Source organism: Hypanus sabinus, chromosome 19 (genome assembly GCF_030144855.1).
Source record: "Hypanus sabinus isolate sHypSab1 chromosome 19, sHypSab1.hap1, whole genome shotgun sequence".
Classification (NCBI taxonomy): Eukaryota; Metazoa; Chordata; class Chondrichthyes; order Myliobatiformes; family Dasyatidae; genus Hypanus; species Hypanus sabinus.
The window spans coordinates 31,045,077-31,064,286 of record NC_082724.1 but is presented as its reverse complement, the minus strand read 5'-3'; the positions used below and the strand labels follow the sequence as shown (position 1 = coordinate 31,064,286).

General features: G+C 39.7%; 2 protein-coding genes across 5 annotated transcripts in view; both read left to right on the top strand.

Annotated features, from left to right (window-relative positions):
- Nucleotides 1-19,210, top strand: part of magi1b (membrane associated guanylate kinase, WW and PDZ domain containing 1b) — a 409,035-nt gene that overhangs the window by 47,946 nt on the left and 341,879 nt on the right. The window lies entirely within an intron of this gene.
- LOC132377850 (uncharacterized) overlaps nucleotides 1-19,210 on the top strand; it is a 75,190-nt gene that overhangs the window by 51,156 nt on the left and 4,824 nt on the right. The window lies entirely within an intron of this gene.

The following is a 19,210-nucleotide window of genomic DNA, read 5'->3' as shown; positions in this document are numbered from 1 at the left end:
TAGAATGTTCTCCATGGTACATCTGTAGAAATTTGTGACTGCCTTTGGTGATATATCAAGTCTTGTCAAACTTGTAATAAAATATCGCCTCTATCGTGCCTTCTTTGGAATTGCACCAATATGTTGGGCCCAGAATGGAACCTCTGAGATGGTAACCTCAGGAACTTGAAATTACTCACCATTTCTATTGCTGATCCCTCAATGAGAACTGGTGTGAGTTTCCTCTTCCCCTTCCTGAAGTACACAATAAATTCCAGGGTCTTACTGACATTGAGTACTAGTTTGCTGTTGTGACACCACACAATCAGCGGATCTGTCTCAAACCTGTAAGCCTCCTCGTCACCATCTGAAATTCTGCCAACAAAAGTTGTGTCATCAGCAAATTTATTGATGGTGGTTGAGCTGTGCCTCGCCAAATTGTCAAGGGTGCAGAGAGAACAGAGCAGTGGGCTAAACATGCAGCCTTGAGGTGTGTTTGTGTTGATTGTCAGTGAGGAGGAGATGTTCCTTCCGGTTTGTACTGACTGACCTCCTGATGAGGACGTCAAGGATACAGTTGCAGAGGGAGTTATAGAGGCCCCGGTTATTGGAGCTTGTTGATTAGTACTGAAGGTATGGATGGTGTTGAATGCTGAGCTTTAATCAACAAACAGCAGCCTGATGTAAGTATTGCTATTGTCAAGGTGATGCAAGGCCAGTGGAGACCCAATGAGATTGCATTCACTGTAGACCTACTGTGGCCATAGGCAAATTCTATAGTTGTACTGTGGAGAGCATTCTGACAGGCTGCATCACTGCCTGGTACAGAGGGGCTACTGCACAGGACTGAAAGAAGCTGCAGAAGGTTGTAAATTTAGTCAGCTCCATCTTGAGCTCTAGCCTGCAAAGTACCCAGGACATCTTTAGGGAGCGGTGTCTCAGAAAATGGCGACAATTATTAAAGACCTCCAGCACCCAGGGCATGCCCTTTTCTCACTGTTACCATCAGGTAGGAGATACAGAAGCCAGAAGGCACACACTCAGCAATTCAGGAACAGTTTGTTCCCCTCTGCCATCCGATTCCTGATTGGACTTTGAAGCTTTGTACACTACCTCACTTTTTTAATATACAGTATTTCTGTTTTTGCACGCTTTTTAATAATCTATTCAATATGTGTAATTTATTTATTATTTTTTTTTCCGTCTCTGCCAGATTATGTATTGCATTGAACTGCTGCTGCTAAGTTAACAAATTTCACGCCACATGCTGGTGATAATAAACCTGATTCTGATTGCAGTGGGTCCAGGTACTTGTTGAGGCAGATGGTGATTCTGGCCATGACCCACCTCTCAGAGGACTTTATCACAGTGGATGGAAGTGCGGCTGCGCAATCAATTATTGAAGGAGCTCGTGTTGCTCTTCCTGGCCATTAGTATGACTGTTGTCCTTTTGTAACAGGTGAGAGCCTTCAACTGCACAGTGAGAGATTGAAGATGCTCTTGCACACTCCTGGCAGCCAGATTGCTCAGGTTTTCAGTCATCTGCCAGGTCTCACTTTTCCTTTAAGAAGTGGTTACTTTTCTAGCATCTGAGGGCTTTCTCTTGTTTGGCATTTAAGTTAGAAATTCAGTTTCCAACATCCTTGGCCATCTGAGACAAGGGAGTATGTTTTTTACAGGGGATTGGATAGGAAGCAGTGTAGTTGAGATAACCATGGGAACCAGTAGCTTTATAAGAGTTGTCAGTTGACAGCATCTGCAGACAATCTCATGTCTGTAATTCTCGACGTATCCATTGTGCTATTTGTGGCACAGTCTGAGTCATGTGAGTGATTTAGTGATATGTAATTCACCTCTAACTCTGTGGAGCAAAATGGCGCCAAAATGGCAATGTCCTGCATGAAAATACTACTTCTCCTTCTTCTTTTAAATATGCTTCTACAACTAATCTGTGTATGACTGGAGCCTGTAATTTACATCTTGATAATGTGTTTTTGTGCTTTTTGCTCTGTCCAAGGGAATTTGGAGTGGTTGAAAACGGAGTGTGTGGCTCAATGGCAGAGCTTGATCCCATGATTGGCTCTATTTCTTGCCGATTTTGCTGATTAAAGCATTGAGGAGGATTGAAATCAGTGAGGATGGGAGCGGAAGGCAAACATTGTTCAGTGCTGTCTGCCTGTGGTTGACTGGTCTCCCTCTCGCTCGCTGCTGCCAGAGGAAGGTGCAGGACTCGTGGGAATCAGGCAAGGTCTGATTGTTGCAGGTTGTCAATTGGACTCATTTTTAGTGGACTCCGCAGTTCCCGTTATGTGTTTCTGGTTACTCTTTTTATTGCTGTTTTGCTGGCTCTACAGCCTGCAGTCAATGAATGACACAGTGCTAAATTGAACTGGGCTAAACTGAACATTCCAAGACTGTTTCAAGGATTCTGTTTTGATGTTTAATATTCTGTGTATTATTTGCTCATTTTATTGCCGTTTACTCTATTTGTTCTTTTTGCGCGTTGGGTGTTTGATGTTCTCTGTGAAAGGGTTTCATGGTGTTTCTCTGTTTCATGGTTGCCTGCGGGAAGACAAAATCTCTGGGTTATAAACTGCATATGTACCTTGATAATAAATGTACTTTCATTTTTGACTTTGACTTATCATTTATATAGTTTGCTGACAAATCTCTAGTTCCTGTATGGTAAATATGAAGTATGTCAAAACCTTTCAGATTCAACACAAAACTAATCGGTTAGTTAGGTGGTAATTAGATGATGCAGTGTTAGCAGAAAAAATACTCGGAATTATATACTAATGGTTTTTAAATCTTGTATTATTCCAGATTTGAAGCCATTAAACTGACTGTTGGCACAGCAGAGATAAATTTCAAGATGTCACATTTTCTTAATTGATTACCAATGTCTGTAGAAGTAATCAAAATGTGAGGTGTGCTTTGTAATAAGTTTTCAGTTTGGATTTGTGTATTCTGTAGCATCCTCTGGTAGAATCATAAAATAGGAAAATACAAAAAGAGGTAAATTTGGCCTGTTGTGTTCAAATTGGCTCTTTGTCAATGAAATCCAATGAGTTTAGCCCAGTTCTTTTCACAGGTCACTGCAATTTTTTCTTTTTTGAGTATTTATGTAATTGTCTTTTGAAGGTTGTTAATAAATCATGTCTTAAAGAAAAAGAATTTCATTATGTTAGCTTTGGTTCTTTTACCAATAATCTTAAACCCTCATCTTTGGTTAGTAAGCATTCAGCCAATTATTTTTTTGTCTTGTTATTTACCCTGTTTCTAAATGCTTGATGGTTGTAACCATCTCTATCAAATATTCTGTTAGCTCTTCTCTGTTGCAAAGAAGCAGATGATTTTGACTTGTATTGTAAAGGCTTTTCAGCCTAAATTGTATGTGCTGAGTGTAAAAGTACCCACAGTTACAGAAAACTTCTGAATATAAACTGATGATCTCAGAGGTATTGTATTTTCATTGGGATGCCAGTAAGCAATAAATAAGTTCAAGTGAGAGTATTAAGAACCAACACAGTTGATTATCAATTACAATTTAAACTAAATCCTACCAGGTAAAAGGTTGAAGATCTTATTGGAAAAGTAAGCCTTACACAGGTTGATACTAACTTGGTGCTCTGTTGTGTCATAAATGCAAAACTACTTGCATATTTTTCCAGAGGTATATCCAGTAAGTTTGATCCAAAATGTCACCAGATGGGTTGGTCCCTTTGCTCAGCAGGCCAGACTAGATACATAAAATGTCTTCGACCAATACTTACAGTGATCAGAAACCTCCCAGCTTGTGGGCAGTCTTCATAGAACTGTCTATGTTCAACTGTGCCCCACGTGCCCATTAATTTTGCACTTTCTGGGATTTTAACTGCTCCTTAAAGTTTCTTGGACTGGGAAATGTAAAGTGAACAAATAATCAGGAGTTGCCCTAATCAGCAGTATTGAGTCTGCTTTTTAAGTAGCCAAGTCTGACCAAACTGACCAGTCAGAGATTATTCATCTGTATTGCGAATGGTGGCAGACAGCCAGAGCATCTGCTCGGGCTCCTGCCTTGGGGGTGGACAAAGAATAAATAGCTCTTGTTTTAGCCCATTTGTACAGTTTTCAACTGTTACTCTTGATAAACTGTGCACACAATTTGGTTGTCTGCCATGCTGTAAAATGTAACTTGAGCCATTTTGCTCCAAGTGTTGCTTTATATGTGGCCAAGCAGATGTAGTGCTGCTATGACATTTCATGTTTCTGAAATTATAACCAAATCCATCAAGTGTGTTGAGCTCAGAAGCAAAGGATAGCACTCTGAGTGACTAGTGAACCTAATGAACCTTCTTGCAGCTGCAGATGGTTTCATTTGAGCCTGTATTATTCCAATTTAAGGCAGAGGAAAGGAAATTAGCCTGACTTCAGTGTTTGGAAAGATGTTGGAGTCCATAATAAGGGATGAGGTTTTGGGGTACTTGGCACATGATAAAGTAGTCCTTAAGGGGAAAGCTTGCCTGACAAATTTCCTGGAATTCTTTGAAGAAATAACAGGCAGGATGGACGAAGGAGAGACAGTGAATGTTGCTTACATGGATTTTCAGAAGACCTTTGACAAGGTGCCGCATATGAGGCTGATAAGAAACCATGCTATTACAGGAAAAACACTAGCATGGACAGAAGATCAGCTAACTGGCAGGGGGCAAAGAGTGGAAAGAAAGGGGGCCATTTTCTGGTTGGCTTCTGATGACCAGGGATTGGTGTTGGAATCGCTTCTTTTCATGCTATATATCAATGATTTGGATGATAGGATTGCTGGCTTTGTGGCTAAGTTTTCAGATGATACAAAGAAAAGTGGATGTGCAGGTAGTGTTGAGGAAGCAAGGAGTCTGCCTAAAGGTTAACTTGCAGGTTGAGTTGATGGTGAGGAAGGAAAATACAATGTTAGTATTCGTTTCAAGAGAACTAGAATATAAGAGCAAGGGTGTAATGCTGAGGCTTTACAAGATATTACTCAAGTTGCATTTGCAGTATTGTGAGCAGTTTTGGTATCCTTATCTAAAAGATGATGGGCTGGCATTGGCGAGGGTCCTTAAGAGGTTCATGAGAATTATTCTAGGAATGAAAAGGTTACGGTATGAGGACCGTTTAATGGTTCTGAACTTGGACTTACTGGAGATGAGAAGACTGGGGGTGGGGTGGGGGGAGAGAATATCATTGAAACCTACGAGTACTGAATAGAGTGATGTGGAGCGATTGTTTCCTATAGTGGGTGAGTCTAGAACCAGAGGGCAGTGAATCTGTGGAACTGATTGCCATGGGCAGCTGTGGAAGCCAAGTCATTGAGTGTATTTAAAATGGAGTTTGATAGGTTCTTGATTTTTCAGGGTGTCAAAAAGATTACAGAAGTAGGCATTAAAAATAGGTTTGTGAGGAATAATAAGTTAGTCGTGATGGAATGGCAGAGTGTACTTGATGGGCCCAGTGACATGATTACTGAAGATAGTTTCAGAGATCCAACACTTCTTGTAGATTGTAAGACTACCAGAATGGCCTGAAAAATAAATATTGGAATAAGCTCTACCATTCACTCATTTAATGCACTATTGACTGTCCAGTGTTGGTAGAGATAAATTAGGTCGAAGTGGGACCAAAAGAATTTGTTCTCATTAAATTTTAGCACTTTTTTCCCCTGTGAGGAAAATTTTGAGTTCCAGAAAAATAGAAAATATATTTGTCATTGCCTGAATGGGCAGCACTCTCCTTCCTGCTATTTTACAATCAACGCCTCTGTTCTAATACAGAGAATGGAATGTGACTCCATTGAGTTGATTGTTTGTGTGACAATGCTGGCACCAGGATTTTTTGTCTTAAAACTGTGGTGTCTGTTCAAGGACAGTGATAAATGTGGAACTCTGTCTGCTTCAATGGACTTGTAATGAGTATGTTGCTGAGTCTGTTTCCCATCATCGCTGGGAAAAGATAATACGGGTACAGCTGGATTGAATTTTGACTCCCAGGACCTTATGTTCTCTTGACAAAAAAATGGGAATTGAGCCTCACCATTGTTCAGGATGTTGATAGTAGCGTCAAGTCGAAACTCTAATTTTGAAACTTCGGTTTCGCTCAAGGTGCAGGTTTTACTGCTGAGAGATGGTGCACGTGAGTGACCTTGATGTGCTTCTTTTATCATTGTTTCAAGAACAAGGATCAGCAATGACAGGCTGTGACTGTAGTGCCCATTGTGCTACTCAGTACTAAGGAACATGCCAAGTCCCCTCTGCCTTGAAAGACTGATTTGCAGCATCACAGTGTGTCATTAATATTAATCTATAGACTGTATGGGCTTATTCATTCAAATGATTAAATGTACATCTTCATTCAAAGGAGTGTTTGGAGAAAGAGATGAATAAAGTCAATTCGCTCTCAAGTTGTGATGTTTCTTCAGCCAACAGACATTTTATGAGAACCTCAGTAATAAAACAATTTTAAACCTGAAAGCAATGAAAACTGCTTTATTTGCAGTTGGTGGGAAGTCAGGTAACTGATAATGTTCATTTTGAAACATTGCAGCTGGCTCTTACTGCCTCTGTTTGGCTAGATGCAGGAACTGAACTGATTGCAAGCTTTCAAATGGGAAACAGAGGTGACCTTGTTAATATTTGAATGTTATACTAAAGTCTTTATGACACATTGCATAACTATTACTGGAAGATATTAAGGTATAACGGCTGGGCGTAGCTTGATACTATGGTGGGCTAGTATTGAGTATTGTTCGGTAAACGGTGAATTATATGGGAGTAATACAAAATCTTAAGATCATATGAAAACATTAGCTCAACAGAAATATTGCCAGGCAGTATGGTCAATCTTCCATATTTCAGAAAATTTGCTCATCAGTTTTCAATAAGAATTGAATTGGGATTCATCTTAAGTGGTATCTGAACAACATAACGGATGTGTGTCTTGATCCTAAACGGCTCAGTTGCAAGTAAAAAAAAAATCTTTGGGTTTAAGCTCCGAAAGATGTGAAGTGGTTAGAACATTGCTTTATTGCATCATTTGCCGATGTTCAATTCCGCTGCTTTCTGTAAAGAGTTTGTACATTCTCCCTGTGACCATGTGGGTTTCTTCCGCTTCCTCTCGCATTCCAAAGATGTACAGTTTGGGTTGGTGAATTGTGGGTGTACGATGTTGGCGCTCGAGGGCTGCCCAACACAGTACTTGCTGCATTGATTTGACACCAACTATGCACTTCTCTGTGTGTTTTGATGTACGTGTAACAAATGAAATTAATCTTTGATTTTTTAAAGTCTTCAGCATTTAATTGAGAGGGAGATGGTTGTTCTTAAAGGTTAGTGGAAATGGCGTAGTGCAGAGCAATGGGGTTAATCACGCATCCATTTCATGGAAGCCATGCAGGAAAAATTTAACTCCTTTTACAGTGTAAAATTCCATGCTGTATTTTGTTGGTTTTTGCTTTGTTCTGTACAGAAGGAAAACAGGCCAAAGGCAGGCGGGTGGGACCCACACAGGAAGACACCTTGGTTGTCAGGGATGTGTTGGACTGAAAGAAGTTTCTATACTGTATATCTCTCTGATTCTCTCACTCCCAGGTGGACAGCCAGTGCTGGACTTGATGGAAAGACCTTTCTACTGACTCAGTTGCTATACTGCATGTGTATTCCAATGGTGGACCAGGAGCTTGCTGGAATTCCCCCAGCATTTATGTTTCTAACTGTACTTAAGCTTGTGCAAGAATCTTGAAGTTGCTGTCAGTTATGCAGTGAAGCCATAGAAGTGGAATGCTTGCTAACAATAAGCATATCAGGAAGGTAGCCAGTTGCTCTCCACCATGAGTCTTGCCAATAGTTCTGCTCAGTTCTGATTCCCTCCCTGCCATCAGCTGTGGTCATCTTTAGCTTTTGGAATCTTTTCATTTATAAACCATGAAGAAAGAGTTGAAAATGAATGTGAAGCAGTGTAAATGGGGGAAGAAGAGAGGACAAAGAAAGCAAAGGACATAAAAAAGTAACATTGAAGCTTCTCTGCATATTTTGTTTAAACATTCTCAACATATTGACGTTCAGCCATTTTTCAGAAGGCCAACGTTGATGTTCTAAACATGACATTGATAATAAAAATGAATGACACAGATTCTGTCATAGATACAAAGATCTCTTTGTTATAATGATTGCAATGTAGCCCACTTAGTTTGTACGTCAGCAGCATCAGGATGAGAGGGCAGTAGCAAGACACATGTTGTACATGGGCAAAGCTTTTAATTCTTTTGGGATTTGGAATATAGGGAATTTGGCATCTTAGAAAGACCATGGAGGGTATCTCCAGATATTTTTTAAAAAAAACAGCTTTTCTATTTCAAATGGAAAATTCAAAAAGATAGCATTGCAAATATTTGATACCAAATATAGATTTAAGAATATACAAAAATGATATAAGATCAAAGGTAGGAGTTTTAAAGGGGATTTGAGTGGAAAGTTTCTTTCTGTGCAGTGTGTGGTTGATATCTGGAACTCACTGCCAGAAGAGGTGGTGAAGTCAAGTTTGTTGTCATACAGACAAGTACATGTATGTGCAGGTGAAAAATTTCCTTGCAGCAGCATTACAGGCATGACAAAACATTACAAGCACAACATTCAGAAGAAAAATATAAATTATGCATAAGTTATAGTAGAATGGTTACAGGAGACACACAATTAGAATAAAAAGAATGCAGTTGGTAATCATGCAAAGTGGTCATAGTATACTATTCTGTGGTAGTGCAGGTTGGTTCAAGAACCAAATGGTTTATGGGAAGTAGCTGAACTTTGAACCTGTCCAATAGCAGCTGTGAGAAGATGGCACGGCTTGGACGATGGGGGTCGTTGATGATAGAAGCTATTTTTTATGAGGTAGTAGATACGATCATTATGTTTTAAGAGGCATTTAGACAAGCACTTGAATGGGTCAGATAAAGATAGAGACAATTCAGGCAAATGAGATTATTGTAGATGGGCAAATGGAGATGGATGTAGTGGGATGAAGGGCCTGTTTCTGTGCTGTCCATCTCTATTAAAGCTTAAATCCAGAAATTATTTCGGATTTGTCTGTATGTCTGTCTGGCATCATAGATTTAATAACGAGTTGAGTTTAGCTAATGTTTATATTCACTGTTGAGAACGGGAGTCTGGTATTATTTCCTTTTACATAGGAACCTGCACAGACACAACTGAGATCTTGAAAGTCCAATTCACTGATGAGCAGCTTACTCAGAAGAATGACATCCACCTTGATCTTACAGTTGATGTTAATGCATTTGCAATCTTAGATGACCTTACAGAAACCTACATGCAACATCCTCACAATCTCTGTGGCTTGGCCTTAGTGTTTAGAGTTGGAGGGTATTGTCAGTCCTCAGTTCAAGGGCAACTTTGATGTCATCAAAATAGTTGAAATAACAGAGCAGCCAATTAACATGTAGAAAAAAAAACAGGGTGCGTGCAGAATTTTGATCTGAGCTTATGTGTTAAATATTTTACAGACCACAAAGCCAAGACTATACTCTGCAATTTTTGTAAAATTGGAATAACGTGAATTAAGTCCTTTAGGCTGTTTTGTGGTTCATATGAAAGAATTGCAATTAAAGTAGGTACAAATATGCTGAACAACAATTAGGCGTAGTTTATTGCGCTATTTAAAAAGAAACACGCTTATGCAAAGTGTTTCTTTCTTATTTAATAAGTAGCTGATATTTTTGACAGTACTGCTTTCTGCTACGTATTGTGAGGAAGGCTACAAAGTGGAATTGCCTATAAAGTTCTGATCTGTTGACAGATTTGAGGTTTACATTTAAACAACACAAAACTAATGAAGTTGCTATTGTAATGAACAACCATGGTAACAATTGCAAAGTCAGTAGTATTTCCTGCTCCTCACTACCACAGCTATGCTGCAGGCAGTTAATGTTTAACACCTGGTCTGCTAACCTGAGAGGAGCAAGAGCGGGAAGTGGATAGGCTTCGCAGTGTCGGGTCTTCTCTACACATCTTCATCTCCGTGCTTACAGGGGTGAAAGTAGTCTCTCACACCTGGGAGAGCTGAGTGATAACGTTGGTAACTTTCTCATGGGTCTGTTCTGCAGTGTTCAGTTGAGAAAAGTAAACCGATGTTCTCAGGTTATGGATTTGCTGAAATATCTTTAATAATTTGAGTGAGGCCCTCCATTGGTTGAGTTTCATCACAGATGTTGCGTCCTTCTCCACACAGCTGATGAATCTGAGGGAACTGCAGGGACAGATACAGTTTGGCATCACGGAGCTGATGAATCTGAGGGAACTGCAGGGGCAGATACAGTTTGGAATCACACAGCTGATGAATCTGAGGGAACTGCAGGGACAGATACAATTTGGCATCAGCGGCATCACAGGAGTTGCAAGTCAGTGTTGAACCTGATGTAGGACTGCCTTAGGCACCCCAGCTCCAGGTTTTTCCTCCGCATGAGTGGATATTGCTGCAGGGCAGTAGAGGTTTGAGATCAGCGTTTTCTGTCTCCTGAACGAGCTGCCGACCACGGCTGACAAGCCCCATCTGATTGAAGTGACTGGTTTTAAGGCACCATTAACGCACCTTTTCTCCTGTCAGTAGAAGTGATTCCGCCAGGCTTAGTAGCTCAGCCACACGTGAAGGCCGAGAGCTGGACTTGATTCTCAGAGGCTATTTGAGACACACACCATTGGGAGCATTTAATAGGTAGTGGGAGCTTGTCCCCACTACCACCCCGGCTATCACAACCTGAAGGAACCAAAAAAAAATAGAATAATATTGAAAAATATCCACAAATGAGGTATCTGACCTGCCTCTAATGATTCACATCTATATCTTAATGATATATCACACCCACCCACTCCTTCCGGACTCTATTCTTTTGTACATTTATCCTCCCCCCCACCCCCCAAGGATGACAGACCCATTATGGTTGAAGTGCAACCTATATGATTTGATTAGGTCCTAAATTCTCCAAAGATTTCTCCAATGATCCAGACACCTAAATCTTTACCTGCTGCACCATCTCTTTTTCCATGCACTCATCTGAGCAATTTTCCTTTTCCTCTCATTGTTAATTCATGGCTTCAGACATAATCCAGAGATTCTACGAGCATGCCCAGTGCAAGGCGCTTCAACTAAGTCCACTGTCATGGTGAACCCCATGGGTGGTCATGTTCTGCTAACTGAGGCAAACTGCCAATAGCATCTTCCAGATTTCTGAGTGTGTGCCCATGCTCTCGGTTACACAGGGTTTTGTCCGTAAATATGCAGCACACTGGTTCAACATGGAAGGAGGCCATTCAGCCTATCAGATCCATGCTCACTCCCAAGGAAGGAATTTCCATCTGTCCCAATCACCCTCTGCATATTTGCCTGTAGATCAGCAACTTTATTGTTTCTCACATGGTCATTGACTTCTCCTAAATCAAGGGGAAATTGAATGTGGGCAATTAATCTATCACCTTGGATGTGGGAGAAGCCAAAGCTCCTGCAGTTGCAAGGGAATGCGCAGATCCCACAGAGAGGGAGAGGGTGCACCTTAAGGCAGGTTCAAAGTGAGTCCCCAGAGCTGTAAGACAGCAGCAACAACTGCAGAGCAACCATGCCATCCAAATCTCTTGTGTTTATATGGGGCCTTCGGTATAAAATTGGATATTGTGGGCATTGAATGGATAGACGAGGTGCAACTACCATCTGCAGTTTTGGCAGTGATGTGCACTTGAGTTGCCTAAGCTTCAAAGACTATAGGTCAAGGACTGGAAAATTACAAACTTTGTAGATTAATACGTGTTGCTACCTATTGATTGGGTTAATGTGATGGGCTGAATGGCCTTTTTCTCTGCTATATGATTCCATGACTGTATGAGTGCCTTTGCAATGATATAATGTGTGGACCAATGGCAGTGCCACCACAGTATGTGAATTAAACACTGTAAACGATCACAGTGGCATAGATTCAATGCTGATTCATTCTATGTTGACTGATGGGTATTTCTGCACATCTTTTTTGCATTTAATCCCCACATCACAGCTAATTAGGAAGCAGAGTTGAATTGATGAGTATTTATTTTGCTAGCAGTTTGGAATCAGGTGTTTGTTTTTTTAACAATTATTTCATGGTGTTGGAAATTAATTCTGGGAGCATTCCAGTGTAGAGGTTGAGAGCTGCAGAGCTCCCATGTTGTTGAAGAAAAACAATATTTACATCAGGTTATTTAAATTAAGCTTCTTAGGGCTATATTGAATGTTTATCCACATGCATGGTAACCACATGTGTTGCTGACGTAACACTGTTTACATGATGAAAGAAGAAATCCTGCAAATGATTGTCAACACACTATGACATGCCTAGATTTATTCTCTGTGTTCACTTTCAGGCTGATTGAAATTCTTTCCTCATTCAGAATGGTATTTTTTGGAAATATTCTTTTATATCTCACTGTTTTAGCAGCAATTTTAACTGAATTAAACTTTTTTACTTTGAAGCGTTCATGGGGAACATAATATGAATTTATGTATATATATGCTGTGATTACTCTTTGTTAGTAGCCATGTCATAGACTTCTTTCAGTCAGTTGACCCACACATTTGAAAATGTTGCTGTACCTAGATGTTACTAATGGTCATTTGAAGGACAGCTTTTGTGTTCTGGGTTTTGCTGTCACTGGTAAAGGAATCATGCTTGCTGTTCATCGTGCTTACAACTGCCGACAGGTTATTTGTTCAACAAATTTTGTCTATAACGAAAGCTCTTTCGACACCGAGAATGCTGTGGTGTGCACAAGCAGTGCATCTTCAACCAGTCGGGTTAAAGAACCTTCACTGAGACGTGTAGAGTCCAAATCAGAGTGTAGAAATAAAAGGTAATCTCATATCACTTCGATAATGGAATATGAAAGGAAGAAGAGCCACATAGGATTATAAAGGATAAGAGAGAAAAAAGTTTCCTTAGCGTGACCAATCATAAAAATCTGGAATTTATAAGTATCAAGAAATATTTTCCACGCTGGAGAGATGGTTGGAAATTGTGAATATATCGTGGTGGTTAATCATTGAATAGATAAGCCCCAGCAGTTTGTTATGTTTAGCCTGGGATAGCATTCCTTCAGCAGGGTGCCAAATTTTGAATCTTGACATTTAAGCTGAGCGTATTGGAATGTTAGAGGTGAATGTCTGACTTTCTCTGTAATAACTATGAGCACCTTGCTGCTCTGCTTGTCAAAAAATGCCAACAGTAGCATCAGTGTGAAAGTCTGGATTATACATTACAACCAATGGGATATTGTTTTCTGTTTATATAAAAAAAATCATAAAAATGACACTAAAACTAATGAGCAACTAATTTGCAGACGTCAGAGCCGTCTTTTGGCACATATTTATACTTTAGTGGCCACTTTATTAGGTGCACCTGCACCTGCATGTTCATGCGAATATCTAATCTGCCACGGTAGAGGATAGCAGTCTGCATGATGCTATTACAGCTTAGGGTGTAGGAGTTTGTATTTCAATCCTGACCTTCTCTGTAATGTGTTTGTACATTTTCTGCATACAGTGAATAGGTGTTCTCCAGGTGCTCTGGGCTCCTCCCACTGTCCAAAGACGTACTCTAATTAGCAGGTTAATTGGTCTGTAAATTGCCCCGTGATTAGGCTAGGGTTAAATCGGGGGTTGCTGGGCAGCACAGCTCCAAGGGATGAAGCTCCTATTCTGCGCTGTATGTCTAAACAAAAGCAAAATTATTTGTAGCAACTCAACACATGAAAGCTTGCAGATGATGTTCAAGGTGCTCGGTTGTTGTTTGGGCCAAACACCAGAATGGGAATAAATGTGATCTGAGTGACTTTGACCGTGGAATGATTGTTGGTGCCAGATGGGGTGGTTTGTATCTCTCCAAAGCTGCTGACCTCCTGGGATTTTCACGCACGATGGTTGCTGGAGTTCACAGAGAATGACGCTAAACAACAACAATCGTTCAATGAGCAGTATTTCTGTGGGTGAAAATGCCTTGTTGATGGAAAGATCAGAGGAGAATGGCCAGACTGCTTCAAGCTGACAGGAGGAAAACAGCAACTGAAATAACCATGGTTTACAACTGTGGTGTGCAGAAGAGCATCTCCAAACACAACACATCGATCCTTGAAGTGGATGGGCTACAATAGTAGAAGATCATGCACATGCACAAAGAGGCCACTTTATTTGATACATGAGGTACCTAATCATATAGCTACTGAGTATATAAGGTGAGGCAAGAATTGGAGAGAGAAAAGAACAACATTGAAAGATATGTGAAATTTCACTAAGCTTTCACTCTGCTTTTCAAAAGTAATTCTGATCTCTCTCCATTCCCATTAGTGTAACCGATAATGCCTTTGCATTTCTTTTTCTGCTTGCTTTCAAATAAGGACACATGAACTAAAGGTTATGACTGGCTTTTGTTTTTCTTTAAAGGACGAGCAACTATGATTATTTCATCAGCCATCAGGTCTTTGGGTATCCTGTGATTGATGAATGTGTCATTCATAAATGAACATTCTGGAAAGGCAGGGAGAGTCAAAACTTGCCAAGTTGGCTCAAGAATGATTCATTCAAGAACACCATGTGCGTGATCTTCATTTGCTATTCTTTCCAAATTAGTTCGTTCTAATATATTGTCCTCTACTTCATCACCTGTGATTATTTCACATTTGCCCCACTTATGGCATGTGGCATTGCATTGTAGGTATGTTCATTCATGAAACACTGCTTTGAATGCAGTAATGCCTTGTTTGGCATTGAATCAAGTTTCAAAAGATTTTGGTTTTGGTTAACTTATCCATGTCACAACCTGGTTATTCTTTCATGATTTAACTAGTTCCCTCTACTGGAGTTTTCAACCTTGGCTGTGTCATTTGATTTTGCCATTTGACCTTCATGTGCACTTCTCCATTAAACAGTGGATGTAGATAGATTTGTACTGTCAAGCAAGGTAACACACAGAAAGGTGTTAGCAGTAATTTGCTGTGTAATACTCAGAAATCTGTATTTAAATTAATATGATTTGATGGCAGTTCCACTAAAGATGATGAATACAATGATACCTGGGCATTAAACTACATAAGCACAAACCTCAAGTACAGCAGATTCTGTAGATGCTGGAAATCATGAGCAACACATACTAGATGCAAGTCGGACAGTGTTGATGTTTTGGACTGAACAGCCATTTTTTTTGCATATTTTATTAAAGCATGGCACTGTTCAAAACTGGTTTAAGTCTTTTAACATGGTCATTAAATATTAATTAAATATTAAATATTAATATTAAATATTCCCTGAATATCAGAAAAGGGCTTTAAATTGCTTCCCATATGTTTTCAGTCAAGATCTCTCAAATTGACCTTGGCTGTCATAGGTGCAACGGAATACAGAGAGACCATTTGGCTTATCTAGTCAATTCTGCCCAGTCTCATTAATCTATACATGGACCATAGCCTTGATTACCTCTCCCATCCATGGACTTATCCAAACTTCTCTTTGGTGGCACATACATCTTCTACCTCAGCTGGCACCCAATTCCACACTCAGACCACCCTATGAATGAAGAAGATCCCCCTCAGGTTCTCCTTAAGCATTTCACCTTTCACCCTTAACTTATGACCTCGAGTTCTTGTCTCACGCAACCTCAGTGGAAAAAGCCTGCTTGCATTTACTAGATCCAGACACACAAAATTTTTGTGTGTCTCTTTCAGATCTTCCTTAATTCTCCCACTCTTCAAGGAATGTATTCCTAACTTATTTAACCTTTCCCTATACTTAGAGCTTCAAGACCTGGAGATATCCTTGTAAAGTTTCCCTGTTCTTTTTCAATAATATTAATATTGTTCTGTTGGTAGGTGACCAGAACTGCACACCGTTCTCCAAATTTGGTTTGGTTTCACCAAGTGTCTTGTACAACCTCAACATAACATTCCAACTCTTGTATTCAATACTCTGATTTAAGAAAGCCAATATGCCAAAAGCTGTTTTGACAGCCCTATTTATCTATGGCACCATTTCGAAGGAATTATGGAACTGGACTGCCAGATCCCTTTGTTCTAATGCACTCCTCATTACACTATGGTTTACTATGTAGGTCCTAAGCTGGTTTGTCATCTCAAAGTGCAACAGCTCACACTCATCTCCATTAAATTCATTCTGCCATTTTCAGCCCATTTTTCCAGCTGGTCCAGATCCCACTTCATGCTTTGATAGCGTTCCTTACTGTCTACTATGCTCCCATATATAGCGTCATCTGAAAATTTGCTTGTCCAGTTTACCATGTTATTATTGGGAAAACCCTATGTGATTGGCCAGATGTGACCTACCATGCACAGAGCTTTGACTATCCCTAATCAGGCCTTGTCTATCCAAATGCTTCTATGCTTCTAAGAATACCTTCCAATAATATACTAACTACTGATATCCGGCTCACCGACCTATAATTTCCCAGCTTATTCTTAGAGCCTTTCTTGAACAACAGAGCAGCATTGACTATCCTCCAGTCCTTTAGCACCTCAGCTGTGGCTCAGGCATTTTAAATAACTGCCAGGGCCCCTGCAGTTTCTGCGTTAGACATCCAGAAATTTCGAGGAGATATCTTGTGAAGGCCCTTGGGATTTACCCTCCCTAAGATGCTTTAAGACAACAAGCATCTCCTCTATTCTAATCCAGGTATTATCCATAACATCACTACTGTTTTGCCTCAGTTCTAATAGACTGTGTCTATACAAATGTAAAACATCTTTTTAAGATCTTGCCATCTCTTTTCAACTCAATGCTGGCCAGTAAAGTCCAAGGTTTATTTCTCATTCTTTGTCCTATCCACTGCATGGATAGTGCAGGTGGATTTCTAATCTTTGAAACAACAGGGTAGAAGATGTAGAAAGCTTCTTTTGCTGATTCTGTTCATCATGTATCAGTGGCAGTATGTATATATGTAACTGCTGATGAAAATTGTTGAAGAAGCAACTATGAGCTGAGGGCTTATGGCTAGTTGAGGCTCTGGAAATTTCCCTATTTTTAACACGGCACCTTGACAAAATTGTCTGTTCCCAGGGCTAATTGAATCATCACTCATGAACCGTTTGACTGTTTTATTAAGAATATAGCACACTCGGTCAAATTTGGGTCAGGGCATTATTCATATTGTGAATGTGCTACTGCATTTGTTTTATATTCATGGAATTTGTGTATCATTGCCAAGGGCAGCATTTGAATGATCTTGAGCATTGGTGATGCCTCCTTTCTATACCTCTAGATTCCATGTGATGAAGGTACTAAATAGTATTGTTAAGTAGGGATTACAGTTGGTGGTAATTAGTGAAAAGTAATGTATTTCTAAGACAGCCTTGAGTGTAAGTTGGAGTGAAAGTATTTTCAGTTACCTGTGTTACGGATTCAGGCAACTATAAATATATGAGTTAGGCAGGGGTTTTTATAAAAAATGACACGTTTATTAAACACTGAAAACAAACCCCCCAAAAGTAAACCAATCACTAATGTAACCGTAAATCAGCTGCTGTGTGGCTGCTTAAACAATTCTTAAAGCGATGTTGCAAAAACAGTTCTTTAAAGTAGTATTGCCAAAAGTTCAAAATGCTCACAGTCCATTTAAGGGAGAGACTTTTTAAGACGATTTAAATTCTCTTTCATGTCGTGTTGCTTCGGTTCCCAAATCGAACTTTTCCCACGAAGAAGTTACGTAACGAAACGGCTTAAAGGCACTGACCTTTCCTTTACGGAACTATTCCCAATCCTTTCTGCTATTTCGCAGGGATTAACACGAGAACAGTCAACGAATTCCTTCCGAATAAGGATCAAACAAGGTCGAACCTGTTTCACCGTCAAAATCGATTCTCCTTGATCTTTAACTCCCGAACTCTGAACTTCACTCTCCACTGATTCTCAACTAGCAGTATTGTAAAGAAACTGCTGGCAATGACCTTTTAAACTTTAGGCATTAGATAAAACTTCATCTTTCAACTAAACTGTGTCATCACATTAAATCACGCAGTGGCATGAAGTCAACATGGCAAATCCAGCCACGAACTGCCCCCCTGACAGGGTGGGCTCCTCCTTTTATACCCTGTTTTTAAAAAAACTGTCACATGACCTCTACTGGCGGGAAAATAACGTCACTCCACCATCACAAGACCATTACCTAAAGTCCAGTATAGCTTCAACCCCAGTCACGTGACAAGGGTACCACTGTCACGTTTCACAAGTACGTAACACCTGAAAGTATTTTCAGGGAAGAAATTGCAGGTTTTGGGGAGAAGGAATGTTATCTTTGCACTTTTCAATTTTGATACTTTGGACATACTGTTCAGGCAAAGCACATGAAGGATTGTTTGCATCATATACAGATGTGAGTTTGTGTCTGCAAAAGAGGAAGAATGTTGATGGGAAAGAGAATAACTCAAAAAGAAGACAATTTAGGTGACACTGAGCCAGAACAGATGAAAATACTGTAGCCCTACACATAATACAAACAATAATTACTGCACAGAAATGTTGATGACTGAAATATTTCAGAAAACCAGTGGGCATGTCATAGAAAATGGATTTTTGCTGATAATGCATGATTTCAGTTTGTTTTTAAGTTAAGAATAATTGTACTATAACTGTATGATATCAAAGCAATAATGTAATGCTTCATTTTATCTGTATTAATTTTATCTGTTTTGCTAAGTAATCATGTTGATTTGCACCTGAACAAAATCTGGTGCCAGAGAGTGAACTTGCATATTTAATTAACTTTTTCTTTATGTTATCATGCTATTGATGAAAAGATCTCAACTTATTATTAATGTGTTCCAAAGCAGATATTAATCACCTACTTTTTGACCATAAGACATAGGAGTAGAAGTATGCCATGTGGCCCATTTTTTAAATATGAAATGTATTCATCAGAGAGTTTTTTGACCAGTTTCAGTGGCTTCATTCTGTACTGAATTGTACAAAGATGATGAATAACAATGCAAATGTGACTTTGCAGTTTTACATGCTTTACTGCACTTCTAATCAAAGTACAATGCAGTTCTTCTTGTGAAACTAGTTCCATGGCTACTCTGGCTATCCTGACTTCATATCCAATCAACGTGCAATGCTCTTTGAGTTGAATGGTTCAGAAGGACTGAAATCTGAAAGCCATGGATAATGAAAATGCCCGAACTTCATCGTA